Source organism: Chelonia mydas, chromosome 1 (assembly GCF_015237465.2).
Source record: "Chelonia mydas isolate rCheMyd1 chromosome 1, rCheMyd1.pri.v2, whole genome shotgun sequence".
Taxonomy (NCBI): Eukaryota; Metazoa; Chordata; order Testudines; family Cheloniidae; genus Chelonia; species Chelonia mydas.
This window is the reverse complement of record NC_057849.1, coordinates 170,336,043-170,348,171: the sequence shown is the minus strand read 5'-3', so window position 1 is coordinate 170,348,171 and position 12,129 is coordinate 170,336,043. Positions and strand designations below refer to the sequence as shown.

Here is a 12,129-nt window from a genome sequence, read left to right as displayed (position 1 = left end):
TTTCCTTTTGAATAATAGACGAGATGAACTGTTTGAATGTATGGTTGAAACATATAGGTATACATTGTTTAACCCTTTTAAAACTTAGATACTTTGGAGAATTACCAATTGCATTGCTGATTAATAGATTTACTCTAAAAAACACAAGCTTTTATCCAAGTGTTATGGGATACTCAGGAACCGCTTCTTCCATACATAAAAAACCTAGCAGGGATGGAAACTCAATATTTTTAAAGGGTATTCAGAGGTACATCAGAAATGCGTATTGGATCAGACCATTGATTCCTATAGTCCAATATGCTGTCCAACAGTGGCCAGGATACCAGACTGCAAAAAGAGAAACCCTGCACTAGACAGCTCTGGAAAAATCATTCATGGAGACAGGTTCCTTCTAAATCCCCATAGTCAGAAGTTGGTTTATGTCCTGAAGCTTGAGTATTTAACATGTAGAAAAGTAGAGGTTACTTACCTAATAACTCCAGTTAGTTGAGTGGATTATGTCACTTATGGATCCACCTTCAAGGGAGAACATGCATTCTTGATGCTGAGATCCTCATCTATGGGAAAACAAGCTCGGGTCATGTGCTTGCTCCCTCATGGAATTGAACATTAGGTGCAAAATTACTGAAGGAGCCAGTCTAGTTCCTTTCCACGTAAATGCTGTAAAATATGAAAGATTCTGAAGGAAAAGCGGGAAGAAGGTGTGGAATATGGATCTCTGTTATTCCACTTGAACCACAGTTACTAGGTAAGAAACCTTATTCTCCTTTAGTTACTGTTAGTATATATTACCCATTCTTGGGTGATTAAATAGCAGTTAATTGTCCTTAAAGTAGGTGGTCTCAAAGAAGTTTATGGGCCTGTCTACATGGGGACACTCAGAAAAGTTACTCCAAACTAACTAAAGTTGTTAATTTCAAGTGGATTAGTTAAACTGCAATAAACCCCTGTGTGGACATTCTCTTTTAGACTAAAAGGGGCCTTAATTAGGTTTTGCTTAATTTGTGAATTAAGCTAAACTGAATTAAGGCAACTTTTAAGTCTGAAAGAGACTGTTCACACAGGGGTTTAATGTGGTTTAACTAATCCACTTTAAATTCCGATATTCAAGTAATTTGGATTAATTTTCCTGAGTGTCCTCATGTAGACAAGCTAAAAGATTGAAGTACTTTTGTCCCAAATCTGTCATTAGATCCAGTGACTAGGTCTAGAGAGTAATGCTACATAAACATAGGAATTCAACTCGAGGTAGCAGCCTGACACTTTGCTAAAAGAGAATAAAGAAAAGACCCAGAAAATATAGAAATATTGTGTCTAAACTTTCCACTGTTATCAGATATCTTAAGTGAAGAGGGTAGGCTCTTGGTCCTTTATTTTTTATTAGAGCTCAATATACACTAGAGGTCCTAACACAAAAATAATAATGCCTCAAACAGTCACTGATACCAAATAAGCTGTTGTGTTAGATATATACTCTGAAGCTCTCACAGTGTGTGCAAGCACCTCCTGACCTTGTGTCATAATAGATTTGCTTCCCACTCCTCATATTCTCGGCAGGTTCTTTATCCCATGATGGAAGTCATACTTAATGGAAAATTGCTGAAAGTTTCCAATACATAACTTTAAACATTGCTGCACTTGTGATATCTGAGCAAATCCATTCACTTAACTTCCTTCTCCTGAGCTATGGTTTCATGGTGCCTATGTTTGTTTTTCTCCTAGTGAGAACTAGAGCAGCAATCAGAACTGTGCTGCTGCCTTTCCTATTTCTGAGTGCATGGTTGTCCAATCTCTTGGATATGTTATCGTGAGATTCCTTCGGCTTCTTGAATCTGAGTTCCTCTTGGTTCCATGCTATTATTTAAAGACTACTTCATCTGTATCAATGCCACCGTCACCAAATCATCTACACCAGCTGATGTACTCAGGTGAAGTGGGACAGAAGCAAGTGCTGATTTAGAAGGTCACAGTACTTCCTGTCTCTTTTTTTTTTAAAGCAGTTTTCATTATTCTTGCAGGCACTCAAGGCGAAACTGCACAGATGAAATGGCCTTCCCTGAAGTAAAGAAAGCAGTAGAGCTGTTTAAAATCAAACGAACGTTTTAATTAATCAAATCTAGAAGGCAGACCACATGTTAACTTGTCAGAGAGCTTTTGCTGTCAAAGAGCAGGGATATTTACACCCAGTCGTCAGCTCCACAGCCCTCTGTATGGCATACAGGCCAATTAATAGAGCACTAAAAACTATGGAGCAGATTAGAACCAACAAACCTGAACAGTGAGACCAGAACTGATACTAGTTACTTATATCTTTTAAGAGTATATTAGGACTTTCGCGACAACAATAAATTTGTTATACTAGGTATTACTGTAAAATAGTCTAAACCTAACTAAGGAAAATGGCCATGAAGAAGGGTAAAGAAAAAAAGCCCCTGAGAATTCTGAGACCTCTGTCCATAGCAGTCAGAAAGGAAATAGGGTAGAGTTAGGAGTGTGGATCCTTATTTTGTCTTGTGGGTCCCTTAAGGAGTATATGTATGGCCATTGCTTCCCCTGGACTTCTGGCCTCTCTGGTGGAGAGTCTGCAGTCCCAAGGATGGATTCTTTGCTTGCAATATTCAAACTGAAAACTGTCTTTTCAGATTTTCCAGGTTCACTAGTCATGTGGTGAAGCTTCATATCTGGTTCTTAACAGTCATTTCATATCACATAAAGTTGTGTAGTAATATCACCAAAAGATTGATGCAGCAGTTTGTGGCATGTCACATTTTGCTGTATCAGTCCAGGAAATTGAACATAAATAGACGGCTTTCATACGTTGTGGTTTTGAATGTGTGAGTTGCTAAGAAAATAATTTAAAATATACTTTACAAAATTTAATAAAGTTCTCACATGTATATTTGCTAAAACTTAGTCATTATAAATATTCCCTCTCATACCTTAGATATTTTCAAAACTGTATATACTGGCTAACTTGGCTCAACTGCTGAAAAAATAAGACATTTCTAACCCACATTCCAAAAGCTAAAAAAAATGTGTAGAATTCTGTGCCAATTACTTTGATGTGTCAGTCTTTAAGAACACTTGGAATTAATGTCTGGAACATCTACGGATAGTAATTTGAGAGCTTCTAACACAAGGGTTGCAATTAACTCAAAAATGTTCTTTAGTGCACAGAGAAAAACGATTATGGATTCTTTTTTGGGAATCAGTGAGTGAAATTTTTTGTTCAAATTACAGCAGTCTGAAGTCTTACCTTTAAGAGAAAAGTGCAACCTTTTATAGGGTTAGCCAGCTATTCCTGGAGGTCTATTCCCTATCTCTGAAATTGATGCTCTACTTATGAATTGTACCAAAGAGAAGTTTAAAGAAAAAATCTTACGAGACTGCACAATTTGAGCAAGTCTTTGCAGAGCTAGCCAAACAGGTGTAATAGTCTTCTGTTTTATGTAGTTCAGATATTTAGAAACCTTTTATTCTTCAAGCAAGTGCCTCTAACATTGGAATATGAACAGCACAGAGGTAAGAATGTGGAGCAGAAGAAGTGGAATATCCTGTCCTACAAATGAATGAAAAATTGTTTTCCAGGTAACCAAAAAAAAAAAAAAATCCCTCAACAATGGAGCAGGAATAGCTGGCTATTGAATTACTGAAGGGTTATGTTATCTACTAGGCCAGGGATTGGCAACCTTTGGCCCACGGCCCACCAGGGTAAGTCCCCTGACGGGCCAGGCAAGTTTGTTTACCTGCCGCACCCTCAGGTTCGGCTGATCGCAGCTCCCACTGGCCGCGGTTCACCGCTCCAGGCCAATGGGAGCTGCGGGAAGTGATGGCCAGCACATCCCTCGGTCCGTGCCATTTCCCGCAGCCCCCATTGGCCTGGAGCGGCAAACTGTGACCAGTGGGAGCTGTGATTGGCTGAACCTGCGGAAGCAGCAGGTAAACCAACTGGCCCGGCCAGCCGGAGGCTTACTCCCTGATCCCTGTACTAGGCAATTATGCCAATTACTCATCTAACCTGGATGAATAGCATTAAAGTTTTAACACACTTAAATTACTAGACACTACAACCACACATGAATAAAATTAATACAACAGCCTGGGAGCCAACATGGAAACACAGCGTTTGAGTACCAATATGAGACGAAGGAAGCAAGTAAAATTGTGGAAGCAGATTTTCATCTAGACTGGAGTCATGGGAAGGTATGTGAAGATATATCATCTCCTCAGTTCTGAGGAAAGGAGAGCATAATAGGAGTATTTACCTGGTGGAATGAGGAGCGTGTTGCACTAAGTAGCAACAGATCATTCACTTTAGAAATGCAGTTGTGTCTCTCTGCAGAGTGAAAGGACCTGCTATCAGAAAACATGCTAGGAAAGGTTCATATAAAAGTGTGGCCCTAATCTACATAATGTCACTACTGACATAGGAGTTGAGGAGAAAGGTGCTTGAAGAGACATGACAAAGTTATGGATCTGATATAGAAATTGCTGGTGAAGTTCCATGGCCTGTGTATGCAGCAGGTACAAACTAATGATCGTAATGGTCCCTTCTGGCCTTAAAGTCTATGGATTTGTGAAATCCTACACTCTTAAGGAAAGGAATCCTCTGGCTTTCTATGGGTAAGGCCTTATTTCTACAGTTTACTTAAGTTTACTCTACAGCTGAGCAGTCCCAAGAAGTCAGTGGGACTATTCACATGTTTAGTTATACATACGCTTAAGTACCTTACTGAATCAAGGCCTAACTGTCAAGTTATAAATGAAAAGTGGATCTTCACCTGGTTCTGTAGGGTAGAATTGGAATTTCTTGTTTGTTGGTTGGTTTTTTAGTAAAATACCTTTGTCCCATGTTAAGTAATTATCTATGGTGTAACTTGTATATCATAGTTTATATTGATCAATCCTTTCCACCTCTCCCCTTTTCCAGCAAATAGGAAAAGCTGTAGCAATTTTATGCACTCTGCAACTCAAAGTGCACATTTAAAATTGTACCTTTAAAGCAAGACAGACTGGAAGAAAGTGAAGCCATGTGCAGCTGTTTAACTTTAAGCAGAATCTGGGACACCACATTAATCAGATTTTTGAAGGGCATTACACACAATAAATCCCTATTTCCATTAGGATTTATACTAGTATTTGTTCTAATTATACCTTGGGTTTCCTGTCACATTATGGCACTTCTCAGAGGAGAGAAATAACTGCTAGTCTTCTGGAGCAAAAATGTTCTCAGAATCTTTCATTTTGTTAAAGAGCCTCTCGGGAGAGTCTTGGTAGCAATTGGAGGAAATGGTAAGCACAGCTGAACAGATAATATCATGTGAACTGTGAGCTCCTAATTAATTTATCTAATGCAGAGTAACTTGCAAGGGCCTGGTGACAAATAACTTTTATTAAATACAAAATGCTTAAATACCAAAAGGATAGTCCTAGCAGCGTTTTAAGTCCTTTCAAAGAAAGCAGTTTATTCTTGAGGAGTTCTGGAAAATGTGTACACATGGGGCTTTAATTTTCTTGTAACTATTTAGCCGTAGTGTGAGAACTTTGCGGCAATGCATTTACAATTTCCCTTCAGTCCCACTTCATGTTCTGGCATGTATGTATGACACTGAACTAGGAAAGTGTGAACTTGTTTTATGTTCCATTTATACTGAATACTGATCAGTTTCTTTTAGTTATATTATAATGAGAAATAATTTTGAACATTTCAACTACAGTGCAAATTGAATTTTAAAAATCAGTCAAACTCTTGTATTTGTTAATAGTAAAAGTATGTCACTGGAAATTAATATGGTCCAGAATCTCAAGGGTTTCCTAGTTCCATAGGGCCTGATTTGGTTACATCAAGGCCCCTCTATGCTTCTTTTTAAAGTTCATAGATTCAGAAATGGCAGGGCCAGAAGGGGTGACTGTGATCATCTAACGTGAGCTGCTGTATAACACACACAATAGAACTTCCCCCCAAAATAATTCCTACAGCAGATTCATAGAAAAATATCCAGTCTTGATTTTAAAAATCATCACTGATGGAGAATCCACCTCAACCCTGGGTAAATTGTTCAAATGGTTAATTGAATGTTGGGAATCATTTTGAATGTTGGGAATCATTAAGAAAAAGAGAGATAATAAGACAGAAAATATCATATTGCCTCTATAAATCCATGGTATGCCCACATCTTGAATACAGCATGCAGATGTGGTCGCCCCATCTCAAAAAAGTTACATTGGACTTGGAAAAGGTTCAGAAAAGGACAACACAAATTATTAGGAGTATGGAATGGCTGCCATAAGAAGAGAGATTAATAAGACTGGGACTCTTCAGCTTGGAAAAGAGATGGCTAAGGGGAGATACGATAGAGGTCTATAAAATCATGACTGGTGTGGAGAAAGTAAATAAGGAAGTTGTATTTACTCCTTCTCATAACACAAGAACTAGGGACCACCAAATGAAATTAATAGGCATCAGGTTTAAAACAAACAAAAGGAAGTATTTTTTCACACAATACACAGTCAACCTGTGGCACTCCTTGCCAGAGGATGTTGTGAAGGCCAAGACTATAACAGCGTTCAAAGAGAACTAGATAAATTCATGGAGGATAGGTCCATCAATGGCTATTAGCAGGATGGGCAGGGATGGTGTCCCTAGTCTCTGTTTGCCAGAAGCCAGGAATGGGTGACAGGGGATGGATCACTGGATGATTACCTGTTCTGTTCATTCCCTCTGGGGCACCTGGCGTTGGCCACTGTCGGAAGACAGAATACTGGACTAGATGGACCTTTGGTCTGACCCAGCATAGCCATTCTTTATGTTTTTAATTATCTTCACTGTCAAAAATGTATGCCTTATTTCCAGCTTGAATTTGTCTAGCTCCAGCTTCCAGCTGTTGGATTGTGTGATGCTTACCTCTGCTAGATGAAGAGCCATTTTTAAATGTTTGTTCCTCATGTAGATGCTTATAGACTATAATCGTGTCACCCCTTCACCTTTTTGTTAGACTTACAAGAAGTTCAGTCTATTTAGCTTATCATTATAAAACATGTTTTCTAATCCTTTAATCATTCTTGTGGCTCTTCCCTGAACCCGGTCCAATTTATCAACCTCCTTGAATTGTGAGCACCAGAACTGGACAGAGCATGCCAGCAGAGCTTACACCAGTGCCAAATACAGAGGTAAAATAACATGTCCTCCTACTCAAGATTCTCCTATTTATGCATCCCAGGATCACATTAGCTCTTTTAGTCACATAATCACACTGAGAGCTCATGTTCAGCTGATTATCCACCATGATCCCCAGATCTTTTTCAGTGCCATTGCTTCCCAGGATAGAGTCCACCATCCTGTAAGTATGGCCTACATTCCTAGAAGTATACATTTTCATCAAGCTGCATTAAAATGCATAGTTTGCTTGAACCCAGTTTACCAAGAGATCCAGACTGCTCTGAGTCAGTGAACTGTCCTCTGCACTATTTATCACTTTCCCAATTTTTGTGTCATCTGCAAACTTCATCAGAGATGATTTTATGTTTTCTTCAATATCAGTGATAAAAAATGTTAACTATCATAGAGCCAAGAACTATATTTGTGAGACTCCAGTAGAAACACACTCATTTGGTAACTATTTCTTGTTTATAATTACATTTGAGACATATCAGTTAGCTAGTTTTCAATCCATTTAATGTGTGCCATGTTAACTTTATATTCTAGTTTTTAATCAGAATGTCACGTGGTACCATGCCAAATGCCTTCCAGAAGTCTAAGTAGATGATGTCAACACTGTTACTTTTATCAGTCAAACATGTAATCTCATGGAAAAAGTTCCCAAGTTAGTGTGACAGACTCTATTTTCATAAACCCACATGAACTTGTATTAATTACATTGTCCTCCTTTAATTCTTTGTGGTCTGTAGTTTGCCCAGTGTTAAGTTGCCCTTTTGTGACACACAGAACAGTCACAAAAGGGGAGGAAATATATAAGCAGCTGGCTCCAATTCACTAACCCTCTCAGAGGCTGCTGGAAGTAAGAAAACTCTGGGGCCTACCAAATTCATTCCAGTGGGAGAAGAAGAGGCAGCACGCAAGGAGCCACAACAAGCGTCTCCATAATAATAAAAGCAGCAGTTGGAGTGCTGAAATGCTCTCCCTACCCCAAACCCCGTGACCCATTTTTCTACCATTTCCCACAGCCCTGCCACAAACCTTCCACATATCCCCACCAACAGTCTCCTGATGTATTCCTATTGGGAGGATTCCTGCAGAGCTCAGCTTTTTCAATGCACAGAGTCTTACAAGTACCAATACCAGTATCTCCCCAATTCACAACAATGAAACCACAGCAATTCTGCTGTATTTTATCCATTTTGCAGCTGTGGAGTGTTTGGGGCAAGATTTCCTCCTAAATGCTAGCCTCAGTTATGACACTGGTTTGTGCTGGGTCTCATAAATATGGAGCAAGAAGTCCCTTATAGATTGGGCATCCTGAATAAGATTCAATAGAAGACACACACAGACAGAACTCCTATATGATTGTATGTGTGGAGAGCTGTGTAATCAGGAAGGCATTTGGAAGACATAATAATAACTTTACTGGTCCTATAAACTCATGAACAATGTTACATATTCTTATGTGCCAGTAGATGGTGCTCCTTCTATTAGCTATTTACATATACTACAACTAGTAGAATTTTTATTCTTATTTTCATGAGAAACATGTCAGTTATGATGAAGTTTTAATGGAAAGAACTGAATCATTTCAATGTTCTCATTTGTTTCAATAATGTCAAAGTTTTGTTTCACATTTATAATTTTTATTCATTTAATTGTTACTTTTATATTGTCTTAGAATATATTTTATGTTGTCTTACAATTATGTTATTCTGTTTCTATATATATTATAGAATTATATTATATTCTATATATATATAAAATATATATTATAAATATATCTAAAATTTTAAATACAATATATCAAAACAATCAAGTCAAAATGACACATTTTTGCTTATTAAAATAACACCTTTTGACATTATTGAAATGTTTCAGTGGTCCCAAATAATATTTTTCTGAAAATTCTGGCTTTTTTTTCTCATGAATAAATATCAAAATGTTGGAATTTCTCATCAAATGGAAATTCCGTTCTGCGAACAGTTCTGTCATCCACCTCAGGCACAATAAGTGGAAAAACTATTGGATAATTTGAATGTCATACTATTCACTGTGTATTTTTCACCACAGTATTATACTATTCACCACAAACAGTTCCACTTTGTCAGCCAGAGCAATAAAGCAGCCTTAGGCCCTGATCCTCAAACGGATTTTGCCTCAGACCCTTTATACTCATGAGAAGTCCCATTGACCTTGATGGGACTTCATTCTGGTATAAGGTACTGCACTAGTGGGTCCCTTTGCGTTACCCCTTATTCAAGCTTTTGGGGTCTATACATTCAGAGTTCATTGCAGTATCAGAGCTATAGTGACTAATTCACTAATTTGATCATTCAGGGTCTTCTTCCTTTTTAAAATATGGTCACAAAGATAATTTTAGCAGTTGCCAAAATGTGTTTGCGCTTTGTTTGGAGATTTTTTTGTAAACAAGATAAATTGGATTCGATTATAATTATTTGTTGTTTTTTTTTTTCTAATTCTTTCTGTTCCTTTTATCTCTGGCTTTCTTTTTGTCTGGCTACCAATGTAAAGGTTTCTTCAAAAAGAGGACATCACTCATTCAGAGTTCAAAGAAATATTAGTTTAGTCTAGATGAAGGTGTATTTCACAAAGATTTCTTTTCTAAATTGAAGCAATCGATGACAGCATATTATAGCTCAATTTTTTAAAAAACCATCAGCATAGAGAAGAAGGCATAAAACTTTAGATAACAAGTGGTGCATGAAAACTGAATGAATAACTACATTTAAAAGAAGAATTTAGCTACTTGAATCTGTTTCATTTTTAGAAAAGATTAAATGAATAAATAATGAGTTCAGCAGAGTGAGTTTCTCACACTATATGCAAAGTAGCACTATAAAGATATATACTTGTACAAAGTAAAATTATAGGTGCAGCTGTTAGAATTGCAGGGTGACTGCACCTGTATCCCTGCTTTCCCTCTCTTCCCCTCCCCCACCAAGTATGTGGTCTACTCCAGGATTCCCCAGTTGGGTCTCAGATGTCAGCCATCATCTGCGTCTGGGCAGGGTCCAGAGTCCCACTCCCTTCTGACCAGGAATTTTAGGGCTGCACAGCTCCCTGCCTTACACTGGCTTTCTGGGGATATCACAATCTGCCTAATGGAAGGCCCTGTGCTTTGCTTTCTCTCCAAAAGCTATAAACAGTGTGTTGCTGTCAGATACAAGTTACCACAAAGCACTTTCTAAGCAAGCACTTTTATTCTTAATGTTAGAGAAAACGTAATAAAAAAAATAGATTTAAATACACACTAAATATATTGGGAGTCACATAGCACTCTTATAGGTCCCTAGTAGGCCAACTTCTTTCCAACCCTTCTGCAAGGGTTGGGAACCCTGGACAGAAGATCCTGTCTGTCTGCTGAAGCAGAAAGATGGCCCTGTCACAGTTTAAATGCAGACTATGTCAAAAGACTATTTAAACATTACCTGCCTTCTAATGATTCCTTTTAGGTATGAAAGATAATTTTTCATACCTGGTTCAAACCTTAGACAGCATTCCTGCTTATAGCATTTCTGCTCCGTGTCCCTGCAGCTCAGAGAGAACAACCACAGTCACAAAGGGAAAGCTTCCTTCCCAATTTTAAAAAGTCTTCCCATTGGCTCTAACCTTCCCATTGGTTCTTTTGGTCAGGTGTCCTTTTCTTTACCTGGGGGGCTTTTTTAACCCTTTACAGGTAAAGCAAGCAGAGAACAGCTACCAAGAGGGATTTTACAGCTAATTGGCTGGCTGGGTGTCCATCAAACGGAGCTCCCCTCACCCCTTCATTTATCACAGGCACTGTATGGCTTTTGCAGAAGTGTTGAAAATGCTTTTAATGATTTGAATTGTGTCTATTTATCTAATCTCCTTTTAGTGGTATGGGTAGTGGCTATTAATATAGGTCTAGCCCTCTAACAATTAACTAGGTATAGCTTCTATATTTGTCTAACCTGGGTATATCTACTGTTCACTTTTACTTAATAGGGCTTTCTAAACCTCATGTTAAAATATATACAAACAAATTTTGTGAGCTATATTTGGCTTCACATGTCCAACATTTAGATATAAAATTATTTAGCATTACTTCAGGAGGATCTTTCAAAGAGGGTTTTTATATGTGATATGCTTTCATTGCTTTCAAAAGTTTTATGCTTTTAATAAAAGACCAATAGTTCATACTGTGGTCATTAGAAGAAGCAAATATAGTCTAAACAGTAATACAAGATAACTTTATGTGAAATTTGACATCATATACAAATGGAAACCTTTACTTTGTAGTTGGCTTGGTTTTAAAAATAGAGGGAATATTTTGGGGTAAAGAAATATAACGTTAGGCCAAATTCTGCATTCATATATACCTTTGTTTCAGTGACTATATGGTTGTAAATGAAAGCAGAAATTGGCCTAATTGGTTCTAAAATCTGCTTTGATTTTGTTGTCTAATCTTTGGGAAGTACTGAAGTTCACATATAGCCAATGCAATCCAAAGGGAAGATCGCCTATTATTAAATCTAGTAGACTACTCTCTCATATGCAGAGACAAGTACAGCAGAATATTAAACTCCTTCACTTCTCTGGCAGCTTCATTTTTATATGATTTTATTGTGTTGATTTATATTTTTCTCAAAAGTGCTATAAGCTTGGTTTGTACGGAAAGGCCTAAAATGACAATGTGGAGTCACTGAGCACATCATCATTTTTTAAATGTCTGCTTATGTCTTTATTTCTAAACAGGAGAACTTGAGTTTTTCCTAAAACTTTGTAAAAGAATTAACCTTTTATTTTAATAAATGCAATATTGTAACAATTCAGAAGCAACCAAAATATTTCAGCATTGTCATTATGTTGCATACAATGGCCATTCAAAACTTCACAGGAGAGAACTCTGTTTTCATCTGTGACGGATTTTAATCTTTTTTTTCCCAATTCACATTTTGTAAAGAATACTGTACCCCTTGCTCCTC

The 12,129-nt window shown here is 37.6% G+C and overlaps 1 long non-coding RNA gene across 1 annotated transcript in view; it reads left to right on the top strand.

Moving 5' to 3' along the window:
• LOC122464103 overlaps positions 1–2,842 on the top strand; it is a 76,485-nt gene extending 73,643 nt beyond the window's left edge. Inside the window, exons 4-5 of the long non-coding RNA XR_006287980.1 lie at positions 1,723–1,928; positions 2,019–2,842. This is a non-coding gene — a long non-coding RNA (uncharacterized LOC122464103). The remainder of the gene's footprint in view (positions 1–1,722; positions 1,929–2,018) is intronic.
• The last annotated feature ends 9,287 nt before the right edge of the window (positions 2,843–12,129 follow it).